The sequence below is a fragment of the Tamandua tetradactyla genome, chromosome 2 (assembly GCF_023851605.1).
Source record: "Tamandua tetradactyla isolate mTamTet1 chromosome 2, mTamTet1.pri, whole genome shotgun sequence".
NCBI classification, from domain to species: Eukaryota; Metazoa; Chordata; class Mammalia; order Pilosa; family Myrmecophagidae; genus Tamandua; species Tamandua tetradactyla.
The window spans coordinates 191,199,472-191,207,079 of NC_135328.1; the positions used below are offsets into that span (position 1 = coordinate 191,199,472).

The 7,608-nt window shown below is 45.7% G+C and overlaps 1 pseudogene; it reads left to right on the forward strand.

Annotated features, from left to right (window-relative positions):
- The first annotated feature begins 503 nt into the window (after positions 1 to 503).
- LOC143658337 (ataxin-1-like) lies at positions 504 to 3,191 on the forward strand (annotated as a pseudogene).
- The last annotated feature ends 4,417 nt before the right edge of the window (positions 3,192 to 7,608 follow it).

Genomic DNA, 7,608 nt, shown 5'->3' on the forward strand with positions numbered 1-7,608 from the left:
CACATTGTTAGTTAGTGTCAGAGACAGGATTTGAACTAAGCAGTTCAGATTCAAATTACATGCTCTTAACCATTTTATACCATGCTGTCTCTCAGTTTGGCTGGAAACCAGTGGTTAGACAGGGCTAGTTAAAAACCTTGTGAAGTGGGTCTGGTATACAGGCCTAGTTTGTTGAGCTGAAGGAAAATTTCAGGAATGACCTGGATTCAATACCTATTTGGACACAAAATAAGAGCTACTGGGATCTCCAGAGCCAGGAATGGGGGTGGTCATGGTAGCTGAGGCTCTGGGACCAGGGGGAGGAACCCAGGGAGCCCCATGAGATGAGCCAGCTCCCAAGCCAGCTGGGAGGAGATTGTTTCTTACTATAGCTGTTCAGAAGCTCCACTGGAAGTTTAGATGGGCCACCCCAGCCAGCAGCATAAGAGATGCAGAAAAGCTACTTCTGATGCCCCAAGGAACAAGTCAACTGCTTCCAAGCTCCAGGAACAGCACAAAGCAATATGAAACCTGTTCATGAGAAGAGTCAGAAATGCCTTCCACCAAAGGAAAAGAGATCTTCCCATGACTAGTGAGGATATGGGAAGAACTACCAGCTGCTAAGCTAGCCACATACCCTCCAGTGATGCCTCTGAATGGTCCCCAGGGGTTGTGGTGGCTGGGCAGAGCCAGGGTGGTGCCAGAGTCAGCCTCGTGGGTGATGGAGCTGAGGCTATCATTGGTCAGACAATGGACCAGTATGGCATGCTGTATAAGGTGCTGTGTCACCTTCTTCCTTCTCACCAACTGGCCTCTCTTCCATGGTGAACATGAGCCCCTTGCCCTCCACATTTAATGTAGCATCTTCACTGATTCAACATCCAGGCATCCACTATCCCCCAATCCACTATGCTCAGCTTCCATCCACCTCTCTGCAGTTTATTGGGTCTCCTTATAGCCTTCCCTATGCTGTATCACCCGATTTCCTACTGAGGCCCCTCCTTTCTCCTTCTGCTGACCTTACCACCTTACCACCTCACTTTCCTCACTTTTTGCCATATGCTTCACTCCTGGAAGAAGGAGCCACTCCTCCCCACCAGGCTTCATCCCCAGCCCACTCATTCAACAAAGCTCTCTCTGCTGCCTCCCCATCTGGGCAGTTGCCACATCACTCAAGTACTCAGCTACTGGACATTGCTCCAGGCCAAATGCCCATTTATTACCAGATGTCCAGGTTACCTGCTGGGTATACTCTGCATGAAACCCTACCATTAGGTGCCAGTCCAGTTTTTATCCCTCAGGAAGGTCAGTCTGCTCTGGAAGGACAGAGACAATGAGAGCAAAATTTAGTAAGATGGGAAAGTGAAGCCCTTAACTCCCCCAACAGCAGGGTTGAAGGTCAGGGGCTGGTGCTGGTGATGGAATGGGTGGTAGATGGATAGTTGTTGTCAGGTTCTCAGACTCCATGAGTGGAGGATGCAGTGTCGGCACTGAGGGACTCAAGATACTAACCTCAAGATCCAGCCAGTGGTTGATGCTTTAGTGTCTCAGGGCTATTGTGTGGTGGCAGCTCAGAAAGGATGAATCCAGCCCTCTCGACCTGTCCCATTATTCTCTTGACCATCAGGGTGAGGGGCAAGAGTCACCCAAGAATGTGGCAGAGATGGCAGAGAAGAATCAAGCCTGAGGGTTCTACCCTCAGTCCCATCAGGAACTGGTGAAACACAGACCTTTACCTGAAGTAGTGGTTGTAGCCAATGGCAACCTGGTACCTACTGGAACTGACCAAGGCCTGCTGCCCATGGACTCAAAGATCCTGGTGGCATGGTCTGGACATGCAGGTCAGAACCACCTTTCCGGACAAAGAGCCAGCACCACCTCCCATTACCTCTGTGCTGATTTGAAAGGATTATGTTTCCTAGAAAAGCCATGTTTGAATCCTGATCCAATCGTATGGGAGCAACCATTTCTTTTTAATCGTTATTCAATAATGTAGATTGGGATCTTTTGATTAGATTATCTCCATGGAGTTGTGATCTACCCAATTGTTGGTATTAACCTTGATTAGATGGAGATGTGTCTCCACGCATTCCAGGTGGGTCTTGATTAGTTATTGGAATCCTTTAAAGGAGGAAGCATTTTGGAGAAAGCTTGAGAATGACCAGTTAGCCATGAGAACCACAAAGCCAACGCAGCCAGAAACCTTTGGAGATGAAGAAGGAAAATGCTCCGGGGGGAGCTTCATGAAAGAAGAAGTCTGCAGAGAAAGCTAGCAGACATTGTCATGTTCACCATGTGCCTTTCCAGTTGAGGGAGAAACCTTGAAGTTCATCTGTCTTTCTTGAGTGAACGTGACCTCTTGTTGGTGCCTTAATTTGGACATTTTTAGAGACTTGCTTTAATTGGGACTTTTTCTAGGCCTTAGAACTGTAAACTAGCAACTTACTGAATTCTCCCTTTTAAAAGCCACTCTGTTTTGGGTATATTGCATTCCGGCAGCTAGCAAAATGGAACAACCTCCTTCCACTTGCCCTCCCATTTCATGAAAGGCACCATCATCCAGCTGGCTGTGGGGTAGCTGGAGCAGGTGGAGGACCTCCAGACCTAGGATTTTGGGTACAGTGCCAAGGGAGCAGGGCTGAGGGTGGGCTGAAAATTGACTCTAGCACAGTTCTGGACAATCAAGAGAGCCAGTGACCTGGATTTGTCATGCTGCATTTCATGGCTGGGGAGCAGCAGGGCAAAGTGAGCACCGAGGTGTCCCCCGACACCCTATCTTTGCATATGATCAGGGTTGGTCCTTTTGCAGCCCTGGGTGGACTGCACAGCTCTTCTCTCTGCCCTTCCATTGTTTACAAGTGGGAGATGTCTACATCTCTGACAGTTTACAGAGCTTGAACAGTAACTCAGTTTCTCAGGCCAGCTGTGCTCGGCTAGGCCAGCTGGGTCCCTCTCAAGAAAGGTCTGAGAGAACAGTCTTGAGACCCAGAGAGTCAGCTGTTAGGAGAGGGTTCCCGTGTGGTAGAGCTCTCCCAGCCTGAGCCTGGTGCTCAGGCCTCTTGGTCAGCCTTGAGCTTCCAAAGATACAGCACACAAGGGGAGGAGACACAGCCACCTTGCTCTGCCCCTGATTCATTCCACTGGAGATTAAGCTGTCCATTGAAGGGCTTTTCAATGCAGGAAAGCAAACCTCTCTCCCAGACCAGGCTTAGGGCTTTACCCCAGAGCCGAACCTGTGCAGGCAGATGATTTGCACAGACTGAGCAGGGAATGGCTCTCTAGATAGTGATGTTGGGGGGTGGGCTAGGGGAAGCAGATGCAGTCTCCCTAGGCAAAGTCTCTTCTCATTACCCCAGGGCATTCTTTGAGGACAACCCCACAGGGTAGTGTGATGGGAGAAGCAGGCCTGGGCCCAGGAAGAAAGGGGACGCACAGGAGAAGAAACATACCATATTCAGGGCCTCCTTGTTCTTTCCTCCCCATCCTTAGCTCCTGCAAGGGGAAAGCCCAGGCTTTGGGAGCAAGTAGTAGAGAAAGGAAGCAAAGAAAGACCCAACAAATGATGATTCACAGCTTATAGTAGCAGTTACACTGTCTGATGTTTTTTCTTTTTTTTCCTTTTTTTTTGTGGCAGGAGGGCAGGGGGCCCCACAGTTGGTTATGAGGTGATGGCCACACACACAGAACCCTTCTTTTGAGAGATGTGCACTGTAAAGGGTAATTTTGTTTTTTAAAAAAAAGCTACTGGGGACAAAAAGCAAGATGCAGAATCTTGGGGAGCCTCAACAACATAGTTAACATAGAATATGATCCCAGATGGGGGGTGAGGTAGATTTACTGGAGAGGAGGGTGAGTTTTTCCTTTTTCTCCATTCAAAATTCCCAGGGTTTGCTCTCCAGCTAGACCAATTGCCCTTTGGAGGACAAATGTCATTCTGCATTTAAGTTGAAGTTCTGACATCTACTAGCAACTGGCAGGCAAATTCCTTTCCCAATTGGTGTCTTGGCTTTCTTAACTTTAAAATGGGGATGATACCTGTGTGGAAGGGTTGTTTTGGAGCTAGATGAGATAATGGGCACAAAGAATTTAGCACAGTGCTTACAGCTAAACCTTAAAGCACAATAAAGAAAATAATTCCACCCTGTCTACTGTACACAGTGGTTTCAGGTGTTAAATGAGGTGACATTCAAGAATGTGTCTTTGAGATTCCAGTGTCTGACAATACTATGGCTTCCCTACCCACTAAGGGAATAGAATGGCTTCCCCATCTACACTAAGGCAGTAGAATGGAAACTTCTCTGGGAAGCATCCTTACTGCCTTTCCCAAGACTGGTGAGAGCATTCTCATGCCAGCAAATGCGTAGTGGTTTAACATCTGCAGCAAAGGTGAGAGGCTGAAAATAAGGCAGGTGACACTGCAGCCAACAAAGTTACTCACCATTTTCTCCATTGTACCAAGAGCTGATTATCAACTTGCAACCCATTAACTGATAATAAGGCAGTAAATATCTCCCTGAGTTTCAGCCTTTAACTTAGGCCAGCCCATATTTCCATACTCCAAAGTTCCTGCACCCTGTCAAAGGGTGACCTGGGCATCCCAGTCTTGTTGGCAGGAAAGTTCTTAATCCACTGGCACCAACCCAATAATTATTTCTTGTCTCTTTTTCTGCATCTTTGTATTCTCAGTTCCTGGCCTTTTGGCTTCAACTCTCTAACCCTACCTTTACCCCTTAAATATATGGATTTCTTAGGTCTTATTTGATTTGATTTGTGGATATAGTTTTGGAATTACCTTCTGAATCAATCCCCATGGATTAGTCTTATTGACCACAGCCCATCAACCACCACTCTGGGCAGGCATTGGCTCCTTGTGGGTCAAATACTTTCCCACCCCCAGCCAGGTATCATCACTGAGGTTCACTTATGTCATGTGATAACTTGGGAAACTGGGCCTGGACTTCCTGTCAACCAATATGGGAATAACATTATCTAAGATTCATTCCTTTCAGCATCAGGATTCCCAATCTTTGATTTGTGAAAAAAGCATTGAATGTGCCCACCCTCACTCTCACCCCTAAACTTGAACAGGATTTGGTTGGAAAGAATCATCTATCTGTTTTCTGGTGAAGGTATTTTCTTGCTTGGAGTTGTTGAGTGCTCTGCCATATGTCAGTACATACCTGTTCTTGCTCTGCTACCTGCTCAGCTCTTGAGCCAATGAGGGACTAGCCTGAAGACCATCAGGAGTCCCTTGCCCATTGGTCAATAAGTTCTTGAAATCAACAGCTTCTCTTACACTTGGTGTGTTCAGGGCCCAGGGCCATTTAGCTTCCTTCAGTGCCCAGGGGAGCATCAGCTGAAGCCTGATTAGCCTGCACTTTGAGTCTAACTGGCTTCTGCCCAGCTTCCCAGTTTCTGACTTTCTGCTGGGGCTTGTTATCCAGCCCCATATGCCAGCCTAGCTACTCAGGTCCCTCATATTTCAATCTAATATATCCTGTATGTAAGACACACCACCTCCATGTCCCATACCTTGTTTCTGCAACCACTCACGTGACTCAGATGTTCATTGGATGTCAAAAAGCACTGAAAGTCACACCCAAATTCCTTGGGTATGGTATTACGTGAATCATTGTATCCAAGTACTGCTACTGGGTTTAATGGTTTGGGCTGCTAGTCTCTCCACCAGGGAGTTGTCTCTCTTGTCCTGCCTGATTTCTCCAAGAACAGGCTCTGCAACATCTCTTCTCCCTTATGCACGTTTTTGGAACTCCTCAGAACCCTGCAAAACATGTAGTCATTTCATCTCTTTAGATAGGGCCTTTCTTAGACCATTAAATTGTCAAATTTAGCAAGGATGAGATATCAAGTTTTATCCATTAGAGTGGCAAAAATGAATATGATTGACAACACTTACAAAGGGTGTAGTGAAACAGACACTCTCATACAGCATTTGTGGGGGTGTAAATTGGCAAAACTTTTTTTTGTTGTTGGCAGTTAACTGGAAAATATGTATTAAAATTTTGACCTCAGCAATTTTCCTTACAAAAATTTATCAAGGAGTTAATTGAACAAATTTTCAAAAGCATATGTAAGAGAATACTCCTTCCAATGATATTTCTGATAGAAAAATACATGATATTTGTTAAATGCTATATGTTACATTCATACAAAGGAATACAGTACAGCTATTAAAGAGCTTGTATTAGTGTAACATGCTTTGATAAAGAAAGAAATATCCACATTATATTGCATATTGCTAAGTAAAGAAGCAATTTTACACAATAACTTGTCTAAAATAATCCCAGTAAGTAGATTTCATACACACACACATGCACAGATACAAACATAAATACTTTAAGGAGCTCACAATCTAGTGGGGATAACAGACACACACAAAAAAGACAACTATGGAATCGCATGGCAAGTGTTATAGGTCATTAGAGAAATTTAATGGGTCCAGGGAACAGAACAGGACAGCCTTACCAAACAGAGTGGCAGCTCAACTGGGAACTAAAGGTTCAATAAGAGCTGGCAGGGGAAGATACAGACATCCAAGTGGAGGAGGCTGGTAAATAGTTGGGTCCACGGGCCTCCAATCATAGCCATAACTTAAGCCTAGCAAGCCTTCTGCTCTAAGTACTGAGCTCATTGGACACAAGCCACAGAAAATGCAGAAGACATCATTGCAATGAGTCACATAGATGGGCCATTGTGAAAAAGGTAGACTTGGCTGACAGTATTAAACTTTAGCCCTACATCCAATGTCTGAAGCCAGAGAGAGGCCCTATCTTCTCTAAGTGACTTTCTAAGTCTTCTTTATCTTGTCTGCCTTGCTGTGCCCTACAGCAAAATGATACTTGGCCACACATCCTTTCCATAGTTAAACTTGCTCTTTATTAAAATTGTTCTGAATAACTCTGGGGAGAAAATTGTATCCTTTTCCATTTGTCTTCAATGGCTTTTACACCTCACTCGACACAACTGTCTCCTTTGATTAAATCTCCATTAAGCTCTGTTCCATATTCAGCAGCTCTATAAGCCAATTAACCCACCGGTTGCATAGGTTGGGACAAAGAGCAGTGCTTCTTCAGAGAGAGGGAGGAGGGAAGAGAATGGAAAGGAGAAAGGAAGAGTGAGATAGGAAAGAGAATCTTCTTTCTTCTGCCATGGCTGCAGTTAATCAGTGTTTATCACATGCTTTCATTTCCACCATTTAATCTGAAAGAGATGGCAGGGACATTGGCAGCAAGATGTAATGTCAGGCCTCAAAAATCCAAGCTTGGCTTACCCAGTATGCCAGACTCCATAGAAGAATGCTGATTTCCTGAGCTGGGTGGTATTCAGGAGTGTTCTCATGCCTCTTAACCCCTTCCTCTCCTTGCTCACTCAGAATCCTCAGGGCTTTCACCCACAGGCTCAGCCCACCCAGATTGTGCACCATATGTATGAGAAGCCCAATCTCCACTAGCATGAGTCTTCTCTAGTTTCATGATCACAGACCTGGAGCCCCGTGGATCTGGGGATACAGGGCCTGGCTTCGTTGTCCACATATTACTGAGTTACAGCCTGCCCATGAGTATTTCCCCTCATTCCTTACCAAAGTAGATTATAAGATTGGCTTCTGTG